Below are 17186 nucleotides of genomic sequence, written 5' to 3'. Positions count from 1 at the left end.
GGGGTGACCCTTGCTGCAAAGTGCGGGGTTTGAAAAAGAACTGTTAAGGTAAAAAATGGACTAGGAATGCATTGGTTGCAAGGAGCTTCGTCAGCGCATATATAATGGAAGCAAAGTTTTGAATAAAGCATCGAAAGTACGAACACAGTTCTACGAAGCTGCGCTGTTCTTTGGCGGATGTACGTTTGGAAAATTCAGCCACGGCTCAAAGTTTGGCTGCATCAGAAAGGATTTCGTCCTTGGACACAATGTAGCGACTGTCAGCTGCCGTGCATGAGCATTTATTCAGATTCCCTTAAGGCCAGCATTGCTCGAACACCTCAAAACATGCCGAAGACATTGGACGTGTGTGGAGAACTTCGGAGCGAAAAAAGACGACGTTGTCGATGGAGCACGGGTACGTATGGTATCTCAACTTTTGCAGAACGGTATCCATCATATGGTCAAAGGTCTTGGGCGCATTCCACAGTCGGAACGACATAACATTGAATTCGTACAAGCCATTTTACCCTCGTAAAACTTAATTCTACGCTTACCCCTGAATAGGTTTTTGTCAGTTTACTAGGGGATAATCAATTTATCTACAGCGAGGCTATCAGCTGCCTTCTGAAATACATTGGACAGAATAAAGTGATTTCACATATATGTCTTTTCGACGCCGCTCAACTGCAACTTTGGCAGACAAACTGAGGGCAGCAAGCACTACGATGGGAATAATTTCTCTCAAGTGTTCTGTTTTTCGTCTCCAGAATACCATATCTCTGGTGTCTACTGACTCGCCACATTGTAAACAAATTGACACCCATATAGGCGTAATATTCTGTTTATAACTAACACCCCTAAACCCCACAAAAGGGGTTTAACACTCAAGACTACACCTACACAATGGTTGTATTTTCAAATTTTCACCTTAAGATGCTAGTGTGTGCTAGCAAAAGTACACCCATTTTGTGTGTGTGTGCGTGTGTGTGTGTGTGTGTGTTGATTGATATGTGGGGTTTAACGTCCCAAAACCACTCTATGATTATGAGAGACGCCGTAGTGGAGGGCTCCGGAAATTTAGACCACCTGGGGTTCTTTAACGTGCACCCCAGTGTGTGTGTGTGTGTGTGTGTGTGTGTGTGTGTGTGTGTGTGTGTGTGTGTGTGTGTGTGTGTGTGTGTGTGTGTGTGTGTGTGTGTGTGTGTGTGTGTGTGTGTGTGTGTGTGTGTGTGTGTGTGTGTGTGTGTGTGTGTGTGTGTGTGTGTGTGTGTTTAATAGCAAGAGTACACCCAAGTGACCAAAAGGGTGTGAGGCTGTTTATGCCGAATTACGGCCCAACACTCATGCGAAAAATCCCACAAATCGAGCTCTACCCTCTTCCAGTAGGCTCCTGTGGAGGCACCAGAAAGCTTACCCTTTAGCTAGGCCATTCAGGGGCAGGCGTCTTACCATAGTGGATTCTCCCACAGTGGGAAAATCTTAGCCGTAGCACGGCTTTTATGGTGCAGATATGAAGCACTGCATATATGGCTTTCACATATGAAGTGTTATCGTAGCTAAATACGAAGGCATCCTAACACGGCGTTCACACAGTTATCTCATAGTGTGAAGTGGAATTAATATTTATTGTAATAAACACAGAGCATCGAAAGGCTTCAGAGACAAATCGTAGCTTAATAAAAGACCTTTTTCAAGTGGACACAGCGAGATCCAATTTGTTGTGAATGAAGACAGGAAATCCGACGTGAATGGAATGGCCCGGAGCACCGACGACCAAGGCATGTGTGTCAAAGTACAAGCGAAGGGCCTTTTTTTTTTACTTCACGAAGAACTGGTTTCAACATGCTTCAATGCAACAGGCAAAAACAGTGCATTGAAGCATACAAATAGCAACAATAGTAGTGCAATGCAGCACCTCTTATCTCTCTAATATACTTAGATATTATAGAAAAGCAATCTTAAATTTCCACAGTGATACGCCACAGTTTGCATGTGTGGTGACATGCCTGGTGTATAAATAATATACAAGGTTAGGCGCCCTCTAATGAATCAAACGACTAGACAGTCTTGAAAAGACATTTTCATTTCACAATCTCTCTTGTGTGTTCAGACACTCATAATACTGGAGAAACAATAATACAGGCGTGAAAACCATAAGCACAATTACAGTGACTTAGGAGGGTCACCATATGCTAAACATGCAGAATAGTTGATGAAATGATGTAAATAAAGAGTGCCTCACATAATCAATAACAAATCGCCGTGAAACAATGCAATATAAAACAACATAAAGGGGACACGTAAAATCAGGGTAAAACATTAACCAGTTATTTTAGATAAAGGCAGGACTGCAAAGTTAAGGACCACAAATACAAGCAAACCACAAGCCAGTTAAATCTGGCAGTAGTGCAACGGCCAAGCGAAGATCTGGAGCAATATTTTTGAGCTGCATATTTTGCTTTTCCAGCATGCAAATCCAAATTTAGGGCAGAATTTAGGAAAACAAAACGCAGCAATTTTTTAGCCTAAAATTCTAAATTTGCAGTAGTGTAATGATTAAGATTGACTTTCAGATAAGAAATGTATATTCAGCAAATATTTACCATCAGGTAATTCATTCAAAATACATGTTAGCGTGGCTATTTCAATAAAAGCAGTCTCTTCGGCTGTCCCACAGCGCAAACAATGTTGAACCTCACTAGCATTTACCCCGCTTGTCACACTGTTTAAGAGAGAAACCAGAAATTCGGAACATCTGCAAAGAAGAAGCCAAATGGAGGGGCGAGAAGAAAAAAAAAAGTGGAGTGTGATTTCGTTTGTCGTTATGTAAGGCCGCAGAAACCTCATACATAACACTGAAAGGCTGCCAATAACTTTTATATGCCAGTGCTCATATTACTACTCGTTATTGCATGATGTGTACATGCAATCGTAATGAAGGCAAAAAATGTTTTGTGCCCTGTGGAAGCGAGTACTGCAAACCACTTTTAAATTATGCGCGCTTTTTTTTTTTTCAAGGCAAACGTGTACTGTGGCAAAAATGGCTCAAAAATCGTTATGCTTCTTTTGAAACAAGGTCCGGAATTTTATTTACACCACTCTACTTTTTTTTCTTTTCTTTTGCCGTGAGGTTAGGGTACAGAGAACTAGAAGTTGAGTTTGCGGTTCACGATATGCGCATCTGTGTTGTCTAAGAAAATATTGAGGCTCGTTGGGTATATTGCACGAGCTTTTCGCAAAAATAATAAATTGTGTCTGATTAACGCCATTGGGACAGCCATTTCACCCCTGAACACGCAAATATGAATACGAATATACATGTAATAGTGGGCTACAAACAATAAACATGTGCTATAAATATATCTGAATGCTTGAATAAAAAGTCAACATCGCGCCAAAATCACGACCCCGCATTGTGTACACGCATTGCTTGTCACACTCTCTGAAACATTGCTTGAGTGACGTCTGAGCTGTCCAAGATATTCGACGGGCCTCTGACACAATCAGCTAAGTGTTAACTTTTTTTAGTGTCACCCAAAATTACAGCGGTCCGGAAAAAACACCTAGAGCACTTTTACAATGTCACTCAGCTGACTGCGCCGCTAGTGTCAAACAAAGAGGGTGCAGCGTCACAATTCAGTTGCATTGTTCGGAGGAGCGCTTTCCAAGATAGTTTGCTCGCTTGAGGAGTTCATGGACACCTTCCAGGACAAAGAAACAGCGTTCATTGCTCATTGCTTCCGTCAGCGATTCTTTTGGGCCAACGTTATTATATGCCTCGCTGTTATTCAGATATTCCTAGGCCTAACACACTACCTGTCTGTGTATCTGCAGAGCCAATATGAGCGTCACCTTGGAGCAGGTTGACTAGGTGCTGACTAAGCTAGAAGAGACGTGAACTAACGTGGAGGCAGCATTCCACAAAATATTTTTTCTATATCAAGTGACAGAGCCACGGAGTTCGGAGTGAAGTGCGAGATTCCACAGGTGGTACGAACAAAGAGATACCGGGAAAATGCAATTGTAGCTCTGCGGAAGAGCACTACAGGTAAGCTTTGTTCATTAGGTACATAGTTGACCTGAAAGCTTCTCTCGAATAGAGCTTTGTGAACTATCGCAAATTACGGCAAAGTTTGCAAACACGTGGTGCCAAAGCACGCCTTCAAAGGCATATTCGAATCTGTGCAGCCAGCTTTCGATATCTACCCCTAGATATATGGCAACAGCTCATATCCTTGCACTAAAAGGTGTAGGGGAAGTCTGGAAAACCAGATGGCCAGCCATGCGAGAGGGCGAATTTCCCCGCTTTGGGACAAACGCTTTAGCTGAATGCGACATAGAGCCATGTTCCCGAACATTGACAAACTCCTCAAGATATTGACAATGCTCCCAGTGAGTACAGCTGCTGGAGGAAGCAGTTGCTCAACAGTAAAAAGAGTGAAAACGTATTTGAGGAACCAGACGGATGAGGAGCGGCTTGATGGTCGGGCCTGATGTCCATTCACCGGAGACAAATCACAGTCGACGAAGATATCACTGTTTTTATAGAGAAACAGTGACGCATGAAAATTGTAGCGTGAAACGCTCTCTTCTACCAGGCTATATTGTTCGTTTTCTTGTTTTTTAGGGGCAAGGATCTTTTTGCCGTGGGTAGTGCGTCGGCGATGTATGTAGTATAGTAGTCGTCGTCGTAGCCACTTCTAGTTTGGTCCTTGGAATGTCCGCTGGATGGCAGTAATTCTTTATTATGAATATATGATGAAAAGATGCGAGATGTCGGTACTTAAAATGTTCACTAGATGCGCGGATGGACGCACGGATGGGCAGACTTACAAGCAGACGGACAGGTGCACCGGTGGACCCATGGACAGATAGACGCACCGACCGACAGACGTATGCATGAACGGACGCACTGATGCAACTGATGGACGCTTCGCTACACTCATCAATCATCATTCAGTCCGTGGATATATGCTGTAATTTTTTTCGTTCTTTGAATGGACCTTTACTATATGGTAACACCATTGGCAATGACACTTTTTAAAGCAGCTTGCTAAAATTAACGTTAACGTTCTGCCTCCTTTGTATCATGGAAAAATTCATCTAGTTAACCTCCCTACCTTTCCTACATTTCTTCTCTCTCTCTCTCCGTGTTTTATCTTTTTGTTGTCCAACAAAATTGTCTTCCCGAATTTGTGTTCCTTGTTTAAAACTTCCTGCGATAGAATAGCTCCTGTTCTTCTCGTTGGCGTCTCGTTAAGACAGTGTGAGAAGTTCGGAGGACAAAGCATCAGTTATTCTTTACAGCGAAAGCTGTTATGAGATCACAACTCGGATCATGCGCAGTTGTCCGCCGCCGCTGCCGCCACCCGCTGGTGTCCGTAACCACATCGCGCGAAATTAAAAAAAAAACCTAGCACCAATGACAAAGTAGGGCTCAAATCCAGGTCAGCTGGGTGCCAGCCCAGTATTCAACCACTGAGCTATGTCAGTTTTTTTTGTTGTTGTTGTTGTCGTTGTTGTTGTTGTTGACAAACTTGCCGTAGTCAGGCTTTATGTCGGTAAAGTAATCGCGTTATACAACTCATAAAGCGTCTTAAAACAGCGATAGAACAACCAGTCGTCACACAATGCGAATAGCGTACGAGTGGGTTGTCCAATGCTCCAACCCTTTACAAAAGCTTGTTCTTGTTCCTCTATTAACTGTGGCGCATACCCACTTCAGCCATAATTGCTGATTGTCGTCAGCCATTGCACGAACAATTGGCACAAAATTCCTTGCAAGTGTTCAGCGTATGCCATGCTTGTCAGAAGAATGACGAAAAGTCCCATAGTGAATGTCGGCCTGCTACCTGCAAAAGTTATTATTGATGCCTTAGTAGGTATCAAGCATATGTGTAGTAGTTACCCAGTTAGTGTTTTGAAAAGGCCGCAAAAGGTTCCTCTTCTAGCTCTCACTGTAACTGGGCTGTGCCTTCCATGCAGGTCTGGTTTTCTTTTTTTTTGCACGTGTGCAAATGGACGACAGGTTCTCTTGTATTCCCCACCAACCCTTTTTTTTTTCTATGTGTGTGTGTCACCCGTTTTCCCTTTACTGACTCTGCAAGAGAGTTCTTGTTCGAGATAATTTGGTGGGAAAGTATTTTTTATGGTGCGTATGCACTAGCCTCATATTCCTGTATATAGTGTCGAAATTCGCTTTCTATTGCTTATTACCTCGCCTTTTGTGCTGCGTTCCACTTTGTTTTCTTTTCTTACTCTAATATTTAGCCACCCTGTATACTCCAATGCAGCTTTCTTTCTATTTGCCATGAAAATACTTTCTGTAGAACTATTAGGCCCACGCTAAAAAAAGTCCTACCTTCGTGCCTGGAAATGACCCCCACTGTGAAACACAATGTGTGCCACGCTTTTTTAATTAATTGAAAGAAGGCGTCAAATGAACCATTGGCATTTACCTCAAACACGACGACAAGCATGGTGACTCGAGAGGCACATTCGGTACTTACGGTAACACGAGAATCAAAATTCACGAATTTGATCTCAGATAACTTCTTCATTTCTTGCTGTGAGTCACAGTTGCCTTAGTTACAACAGATAGCGAAGAAACCTGGTGACGAAAAGTTCATAAAACAACATAGACCTTTCAAAAGACCTTATAGAATTTGATTATTGCCCGTGTTAAAACCGCAAGAGAACGACTCTTTTCTTTCAAACTTCACGTTAAATATGGTATTCTTTGTTTTAGTATCACTATGGGTACTGCACAGAAACATCGCCTTCGAGAAATGTAGATTGCTTCTTCGTGGACTTCGATATGTGCGCGTTAGAGGGTGCGATTTAACCAACAGATATATTGCCAAGCTGCCGATGAACTCCATGTCCCCGGAAGTTTTTCATCGAGCTTTGGTTTCTTTATCGCTATATGAATGAAGTTTTGCAAGATAATGGTCGTATGTGAGAAAATCATTTTCTTTGTCTGGGTGCTACTTCCTTAGTAGCGCGGAGGCAATGATAAAAAGGGTGATGCGGTCTCGTGGGCGGAGCTTTTACTTATTTTTATGTATTCGCCGTCTATAGACATAGACATCTCCTAGAGCCCGTCATTTATCCTGCCTTGTTTCTGAAGCAGTTTATGAAAGAAATTGAGACACGTGGGGTTCATTCAGAGGCCACAAGCTTTGTCAACTTTGATTGGTTAATATTGCTACGTCCTCAAATTTGATCAGGCGCTTCGCCCTCTGTTGAATTTTTAGGTGCACCTACCCTGAAAATTACACCATATCCACGGATTGAAGCATGATGTGTGGGGCGAAGTGTGCGTCTGTCCGTCCGTGCGTCCATCTGTCCGTCCGTCGATGCGTCCGGACGAATGGACGGATGGGCGAACACGTGGACGGGCGAATGGACGCGTCGCCCCACTCATCATCATTAACTCCGTGAATATGGTGTGAAAACCACTAACGCCATCTAGTTATATTATTTCGAAGCACATATACACACAAGGCCAAATATTCAGCAACTCATAAACTAGAGGAGGCAACACTCTACTACTTCTACTACTACTACTAGAGAGGATGGGATGACCAATGGTGTAAAAAGCTTCGACCCTAGAACGACGCAGCTCATCTGCAGTGGGTTGCGGCATCTGAGACAGTTAGTTGAGTTTTAGAATGATACAGTAAAATGAGCTACCGAACCACTCAACGTTCAATTTCAAAGTTTATGAAAATGCAGCAGTTCCCTGCTTTTTTCTGCAGTGCAATGTTATCTAAGTCGGACGCCGCTTCAACATGAGGCAGTCAGATATGTCATATTTCCCCGGCTGTGTCGTCCCTAGATATGTTATATATATATATATATATATATATATATATATATATATATATATATATATATATATATATATATATATTGCTTTCCTTCGTGATAGAATAAAATAAGACACCGGGGCAGCTTCCACGAAATCCTTTTCGCTTTTTCCTTGTATGGCTTCACCCTTCACAGTCTACAACCAACTTAAAGAAAAACAAGAACTGCATGCCTCATGACAGCAGTGGAGACATACGAGGATTTGGAACCCATGATGCCGTCTATCGCGAAAATACAGGGGCCCCTGAGATTTCCCACATTGCGGGCCCACCTTTTTTGTTCAGACTTTTTTGGTTCATTCGATCCCGCATAGGGCGAGAAATTCTGTTGTCTCCGTAGCCGGTCATCCGGCAGGAGGCTTTGCCGATATATCCTCTCATATCCTTGTCCACGACCCTAAAAGAATGGAAAGAAAGAACAAAAAGAAAGCAGCATTATCATAACGACAGGCATGTAGGCAATCGTCGTGTTGACGAATATCCTACTGTTGGTGCACACCGTATCTGTTGGTGAAAACAAAAGAGTAAGACGATGAGATATGTAGACGATGGCCTTTGATGTTGAGGTTGTGCTGAACGGCATTGTAAGTTTTTGGTGGTAGCTGAAAACGAAACTTCTTTTCGTAGTAAAAAAAAAAGAGAGCTCCGAAAGCCATTGACTTCTAGTTGAACGCAAGGTAACCATAAGAAAAAAAGGATAAAAAATGTACTTTTACTATTTTTGTAAGTCCTGACATGCTTCGTGTATGGCCCTATTGAGAGACACACATAAACTTATCTGTAAATATTGTGCTCCCGTCTGAGAGTCGTGTGACTCAAATATGCGTAGGCTTGTCTTTTCAAAGAGAGTCACACGCGTGCATTGCAAACCATTTCACGCCTTTAACTGTGTATGTTTGATAAACCACCCAAATGTGTAATTCCCCACAAGCTTACTCTTTCTACACACATTTTTTCATTTTTAGATGTACTGGAGGTGTATGTTCACAAAGTACACCCAAAGGCATTTCCTTGAATATACATATATATATATATATATATATATATATATATATATATATGTGTGTGTGTGTATTGTATCCTCAACGCATGCAATCAAACTGTATGGCAACGTTTCCTTGAGAAGATTGACGTTTCAGCGCTTGTTTTCATTTCAGGTTGCATTCGTCAACATATAACACGCTACATACGGCATTTATTATACCACCCCCTATTTACATATTTCACAAGGTTCCCCACGTATTCAACAGCTGAATTTATGGGTTGAATTCGTGTGAGTCTTACTAAAAATATTGTACCACCACTCGTGGCCATTCATCACTAATTCTCACTAAAACAACGTTAAAAGTGATAATGTTGCACTTACACATAACATGAAACGATTACACAATGTTTTTAACAGGCCATCATGCGCACTTTCAAATCACACGAAGCTTTTCCTACCATAGCACCTGCTTTATTTACAATGGGATGCACGTATTTTCACACACTGAAGCAATACGCATCAATACACAAGTCGCTGATTTGGTCAGTGACCTATATTTTAGACCTACGATCACAGATAAGCTCACACTGACAGTATGCAGCGTACGTATTTCCATAAAACTAGGAATGATTACATTGAGCTGGCTAAGCTAACTCTGATGCAGCTGCTGCACACGCATGTCATGCCACAGCACAAGTTGGCGTGCACCACCTCAGCACAAGTGAACTCGTCCGATGAGACGCACCACTCTACAGGCACTTACTGCTTTTCTGTTTTGTTTTTTATAAGAATGTTTGCGCGTGGTACAATGTACGCATGAATGATCGCAAACGACACTAGCACACTGTACCCGTGCCACAAGGAGGAAGAGCAGTTGAAAAATTGCGGCATTGTAATTGACAGCCCTTACTATTCAATGCACTGATATATCACACATTCGTATGCCCGCACGATTTTGAACACGTACATTAAATTAAAGAAAGCATCATTGCCGCTTCGTCGATAAAAATGCCAATTCCTCAAGTTGTTATCAGTGATTTCTGAATGGCACATTCTTATTAGAAAAAAAAGCTTATAGCATAGCAGCAGTGTTGCTAGGATTTAGGCATGAAGGAGCAATAGAAAAAGGACAGAAGGGGTCCCTCCCACGTGTATGTACATTTTAGGGTCCAAAATTCTTTATGGCGTGGCTTGTGCGTCCCTAGTTGTAGTGTGTTACCATCGGTGACACATACACAAAAGAGTGGCCCTTAGAATGTCTGCTGGGTTGCGGCACTTGCATATGATGAATACATGGTGAAAAGATGTGAGATTGCGGTACTTGGAGAGTTCACTAGATAAACGAACGGACGGATGGACAGACATACAGATGAATGGACGGGCGCATGGAAGAATGCACGGATGGATGGACACATGGACGGCCGCACGGACGAACGCATGGACGGACGGAAGCAAGAACGAATGTATGGACGGAAGCATGGACGGACTGACGAACGCTTGGCCCTACCAATAATCATTCACTCCGTGGATATACTGTGATTTTTTTGCCAATGGTTGCATACGTGTGGATCCAAATAAGATATTTTCTGTTTCAAGGTAGGCCAATGCTGACCTGAAAGTACCTCAAGTAAGGCCCACAATGAGCTGTTTGTCTGTCTGTTTTTCTATTGGCTCATACATACTCTCAACTACCCTGTAAAAGAGTTTTATTAAACATTATTAGTAATTTATTATTATTGTTCAAGAAAAAAGTTGACCGTGTGTATGTGTCAATGCAGCCTTCATTAGGCTTGTTTCGGTTCTAGATTTGGCCCATTTAGAATTATTAAAACAAGAAAGAGGCGGGAATGTGTCGATATCATTTCGCCCCCCCAAGCCCTTCCCTAACTTCTTAATTATATCTATGATGTACACGTAACAACGTTTTAATTTCATATTGTCGAAACAATGCCGCAACAACGTCTCACTCGAGGAAAAAAATGTGCATCTAGAAGGCTACACATATGCAGCCTCCACAAGTCACTGGCAGCTAAAAAAAAATTTGAAAACAATGGGGCTTTAAAGCTCTGCTAGCACATAAATGTGTTGTCAAGCATAAAATACTACACTATGATTGGTTGGTTGATATAGCTTAGAAATTATGTCACAAAATGGTGCTGCAATAAATTTCAGTTTCGGTCTCGGGTTAACTGCCAATCACCAGCATCGCCATCGTCCCTAGGCAGCCTTTTTATCACGTAATGACATGTTATGTGTGTGTAGATCTTCAATTTTCAGACCTCCGGCAGCTTTCTGAGTGTTCCATGTCTTTTCGCTCAGAATCAACGAAACCGACGACATCAATGGCGACACCAACCCTGAAATTTCTCATAAAAAGACCTACTTAACAATATCTCAATAAACATGCATTTTATAGACTTGTAGGAGATGAAAGTGATTAATGCGCCGTATTTTGCATGAACATTTTGCAAAAGCAAGCCTTTTGCGTCTCCTGTATCAGCTGCTTACTTACAATAGTGTTGGTAACTACTAACTAAAATTACAGCAGTAACGAAATGACAAAGCAACGCAGAAAACAATGGCAGTGACAGCGGATACGTTCTCTTGCAGTGTCTACAGTATTCACTTCGGCGAAAAAGTACAACTTCACCAGGCTCCTCTTCAAGCATTTTGTAAATTAAGTAGAGTAAAAATCACAACCATTTATCTTCGTCAGTGATATACGACTTCGAAACTCTTCGAAAATGGTATATCCAGCATTGCGATTGATTGAGGTTCTCTCCAACGAACAATTCGATAACTGCTACAAACAAAAACACGTGAAAAACACGCACAGCGCTTTGTGTGTGTTCTTATTTATGCCTTGTTTGTTGTGATGTTAATATATTCACAATGTCCTACCGATCACGGTTGTCTAGTGGGGACGGTACCTTAGTGCTGAACCCGTAGGTTGTGGAATGGAATCCTGGTCATGGTGACCGCATTTCGGTAGAGGCGAAATGCTTGAGGTCTGTGCGCTTAGATTTACATGCATGCTAAAGAATACCATGTGGTTGAAATTTATGGAGCTGTTCTCTATGGTGTCTCTCGCAATCACGTTGTGGTTCTGGGACGTCAAATCCCAAGCATTATGAATTATCGATTATGTTCCACCAACACGCCCGAATTTTCGCCGATCGTAGAACAATTCAAACACCAATGTTTTTGCGTGTTCGGGCCTTGATGTTTTCTTAGTTTCCTGGGCACTATTTCAGGGATAACTAACAGTAGTGTCCATCACAAGCTCCCAAATCATGAAATCTCGCAACCACATCTGATGCTGTCGTTTCAGTGGAACGCATTGAGCCTTGTCATGGGCATCATAGTCGTAAGGTTTGGTCACAGTACTGTGGCACTTCTTGCCCCTAACTTCACCGTTCTCACTACAACAGAAAGCGATAATCATGTTTTATCGTCATAGCTTCAGCAACTACAATCGGCGTGAACAAGGCACCACACCACTAAAATGTGCATCGTTTATCTACAGCTATTCAAGAGCTGCAGACGAGTACCACGATAATTGTACATTTGTCGTAGATGAGTACTACGATATATGTCGGCACGCCTTTCGGTGGTAACTATTGCTGCAGTACATTGTGAAACAGCATCGTCCCAGCAAAGTATAGGGGATGCTACTGACCTTGACTATAACCAAATCTATGCGATGTATTCGATGCGCACATCGAATAGATCACTAACAATTCCAACAGATCCCTCGGATACCTACGCAGAAATTTTTCTACAGCCCCCTCCCATTTAAAATTAATGCTGTACAACATGCTAATTAGACCTAAGCTTGAGTATGCGTCATCTGTGTGGGACCCCGGTCAAAAAACATTATCAGCAATCATTGAGTCGATTCAAAATCGCTCAGCACGTTTCATTAATTCAAACTATACCCGCACATCTAGTGTTTCACTAATTAAATCAAACCTTGGACTAATCGATCTGCAAATTCGAAGAAAAATTTCTTGTCTATGCCTTTTTCACAAAATCCTTTACCAAAATAATTCACTTAAGGAGGAACTCATCTCGCAACCTTCATACATATCGTCACGTCTTGATCATCAGTAGAAAGTTTTATTCCTTTCTGCCGTACTAACATTTTTTCAGACTCCTTTCTGCCAAAGACCAGTGCCGAGTGGAACCACCTTCCCCCCTCCATCGCCTCCATTGAGGACGTGTCATCCTTCAAGACTGCACTAACCGATCATATCTTAAGCCTCTAATAACTGAATATTGTTTGAACATGTATTTTAATTATTTGGTAGTATTATTGTGTTCTCTTATTGCTGCATTTTTGCTATATTACCCACCCCCTCTGTAACGCCTTTATGGGCCCTTAGGGTAATTTAAATAAATAAATAAATAAATAAATAAATATAGTTGGTGGGCCTACTTGTCTACGCATGCATCTCTACTCTACTAACTCGATATATATATATATATATATATATATATATATATATATATATATATATATATATATATATAGTCAAGTAGATTCTCCGTGAGTGGTCACAACGTGGTTTATTTCGACGTTTCGGCCTAGAGTCTGGCCTTCATCAGACTCTAGGCCAAAACGTCGAAATAAACCACGTTGTGACCACTCATGGAGGATCTACTTGACTATATGCAACGCTACGGCCACTCAACCACCATGCCTGCATATCTATGTATATATATAATGATACAAAGTATCACTACCAGGAAAAACAAGGGAAGCGTGGGCACAGAAGGAAGATGACGTTGCCTCCACTGCGATCCCCCTGAGTGGGTACGAGCCATGGCGGTGGAGATCATCATCATCATACGGTGATCGCGTACTCAGCGCCCATTAAAAACACCCATTAAGTTACCTTGCCTTGTGTAACAATTTGGTGGAGGTGCTGGGTAGGACGAACCTAAAGACGGGAGCTTCACTACCAGGACTTCGTCGCAGCCGCCGCCTCGCCGGACTTCCACCTTCGCCGATCGTAATGGCCCAAGAGCAGCCATCCAACGCTTCGAGGCCAACTCCGATGGGTTCCGTGCCGTTCTACAGAGTGCCGCCAAACTTCGGCGGAACCTCAGGAGAAGACGTCGACGTGTGGCTCAAGAACTACAAGTGGGTGAGCAGAAGCAATGGCTGGGACTCGAAGGAACAGCTCAATCATGTCGTATTCTCGTTAACTGACACCGCCCTCATGTGGTACGAAAACCACGAGGACATGTTCACGACTTGGGAACGTTTTGTTGAAGAAGTGCAGAAGTGTTTCGGTGATTCGGATGCGAAGAAGAAACGCGCGGAGCAGACAGTGTCTCAGAGGGCACAGCTTCCAGGAGAAACATGTACGACATACATTGAAGAAATATTGAAGCTGTGCAAGATTGTGAATGGGAGGATGTCTGAAGAAGACAAAGTTGGACACGTTCTCAAGGGTATAGCCGAAGACGTGTACAATTTCTTAATTGGGAAAGACTGCTTGAACTCCGTGTCTGACGTGATGAAGCACTGTCATACCTTTGAGTCCCTCAAGATTCGACGAATTTCTCCGAAATTTGGCCGCCTGTCCAACGTCCCCACTGTGGCTAGTGTTGAAACAGTGCCGCCTAACGACCTTGCTTTGACCATACGGCAGATCGTCAGAGAAGAGCTGCTTCGATGTCAGCAGACCTATCATCGCCCCAGCGATTTTCAGGATGTGTACGTAAACGAACCAGAACGTGTGCGGACTCCTGTTTTTCGTCCACCATGGCAACCATCGATCAACGCAGCAGACGCTTATGAATATCAAAGCACACAGCAGGATGGATTACCACGTCAACCACCTCCCAACTACGAACGAAGTTTTCGCCCACCTGTTTACCCAACATCGCCTCCCTACAGGGCCCCCGAAGGACGGTACCACTATCCCATGCCTTCCGAGAGGAGTCGTTACTCTGAGCAACAACGTGCCCCTCGACCAAGTCCGGTGTGCTACAACTGTGGTGTCCCTGGTCACATCACACGTTTTTGTGACCACCACCCATATCAGCGACAGTCTTGGCACATGTCTCACCAACCTTTCGACCATCCGCTCTCCACGTCACGGAAACCACGCCCACCTACCGGATCACGCTACCCCTCGCCGGCCTCTGATCGAAGTTTGACACCACCACCAGCTCCCCGTGCTCCACGATCGCCATCGCCACGGCGACGCGCACGTACACCGCCGCCGGAAAACTAGTCGGTGCGGCCAGTGGGGGTGAGGCCGCGAGATCACAGGTGCTATCTACAGGTATACCCCCGTCAGCGTTTATGTTGAAGAACAAAGTTCATGTAGTTGTCGATGGAGTGGCTACTATGGCACTTGTGGATACAGGCGCGACAGTCTCGGTGATGAGTGTAAATATTTAAAACCTGCTGGGACCAAAAGTGATGTTTTGCCTGAACCGTGGGGTGACATTTCGTGGTGTAAGTGGTGACGTGTTGTGTCCGGTGGGATATTGTACTGTGGACGTCTCGCTGTGTGGCAGGGGTTTTGCACTGAGTTTGCGGTTATTCCGCGGTCGACACATGACGTTATTTTGGGTATTGACTTCTTGTGTGAGTGTGGGGCAACTGCAGACTGCAGAAGTGGGCATCTTTCTATACATGGTACTTTCCCAACGGCGCTCTTGGAAAATTCCCGTCCGGAGGAATGCATTTTTTTTGTCTCCGTGGACACAGTCGTTCCTGCATTTTCTGCTGTGTGTATTCCCGTGACATGTTCGAGCAACAACTGGGGCACGTTTGACGCCACGCTCGAACCGATTCCCTTGGCATGCCTGAAAAAGAACATTCTCATTCCCCATTGTATAGTGCCAGTCGTTGATGGACGGGCCGGTGTGTGGACAATGAACAGTTCCATGGAGCCTGTAATTCTGCCAGGCGGCATGAAACTTGTAGTATTTAGACCCGAATCATGTACGACGTTGGTTGCGCTTCTTGATGCTACAAGCCAAAATGAACATCTAGGCTTAGAAGGTTCAGAAGATGCCCAATTGCTACAAATGGTCAGCCAGTCACTTGACCAAAGCGAACGTCATAGACTGTTCGACGTTCTGTCTAAGCACTCGAAAGTGTTCAATTTTTCTAAATACAGCCAAAGGCCCTTAATCCCAGCGTCCCGGATACGTCATCAGATCCACACCGAGTCGGCGCATCCCATTAGGCAGAAACCTTACCGAGTGGCACCATCGGAGCGCAAGATCATCAACGAGCAAGTCCAAGAGATGCTGAAAAAGGGAATAATACAGGAATCGGCAAGTCCATGGGCTGCTCCCGTCATTCTAGTGAGGAAGAAAAATGGTACGTGGAGATTTTGCGTTGACTACCGCCGACTGAATTCTGTTACCAAGAAAGACGTCTATCCACTGCCGCGCATCGATGACGCTCTAGACTGCCTGCATTCCGCGTCCTACTTTTCATCTGTCGACCTGAGATCAGGTTACTGGCAAATTCCGATGCACGCAGCTGACAAAGAAAAGACAGCATTCGTTACGACCGACGGACTTTACGAGTTCAACGTTATGCCATTCGGATTATGTAATGCTCCTGCGACATTCGAAAGATTTATGGACTCTATATTGCGTGGTTTAAAATGGCATATATGTATGTGTTACCTTGATGATGTCGTAATTTTTGGACGCACGTTTGAGGAGCACAACACTCGCCTAGACCTCGTGCTCAGCTGCATTGAAAAAGCTGGCCTTGTATTGAATTCAAAAAAGTGCCACTTTGGTGAGCGACAGACATTGGTGTTAGGACATCTCGTCGACAAAGATGGCATTAGACCTGACCCACAAAAGACAGCGGCCGTTGAATCGTTCGAGCGTCCTAAATCTGTGAAACAACTGCGTAGCTTCATCGGGCTCTGCTCGTATTTCCGCCGATTCGTACCCAAGTTTGCGGATGTCGTTCACCCCCTGACAAGCCTTCTACGCAAGAACAGCCAGTTTCAGTGGACCTCTGAGTGCGATGCCGCTTTTCACAAGCTGAAGCGTTTGTTAACTTCGCAGCCAATACTTCGGCACTTCAATCCTTCATCGCCCACGGAAATTCACACAGACGCAAGTGTCATCGGTATCGGTGCCGTTCTCGTTCAGCGTTCTGGCAAGAAGGAACACGTTGTGGCGTATGCAAGTCGCTCTTTAAGCAAGCCTGAACGCAACTACACAGTGACCGAACAGGAATGCCTAGCGGTAGTCTTTGCCGTGCAACGGTTTCGCTCATACATCTATGGTCGCCCGTTCACTATCGTCACAGATCACCATTCCCTGTGTTGGCTGATCAACCTTCGTGACCC

This window comes from Rhipicephalus microplus, chromosome 1, assembly GCF_043290135.1.
Source record: "Rhipicephalus microplus isolate Deutch F79 chromosome 1, USDA_Rmic, whole genome shotgun sequence".
Classification (NCBI taxonomy): domain Eukaryota; kingdom Metazoa; phylum Arthropoda; class Arachnida; order Ixodida; family Ixodidae; genus Rhipicephalus; species Rhipicephalus microplus.
Note: the sequence above shows the minus strand (reverse complement) of the source record.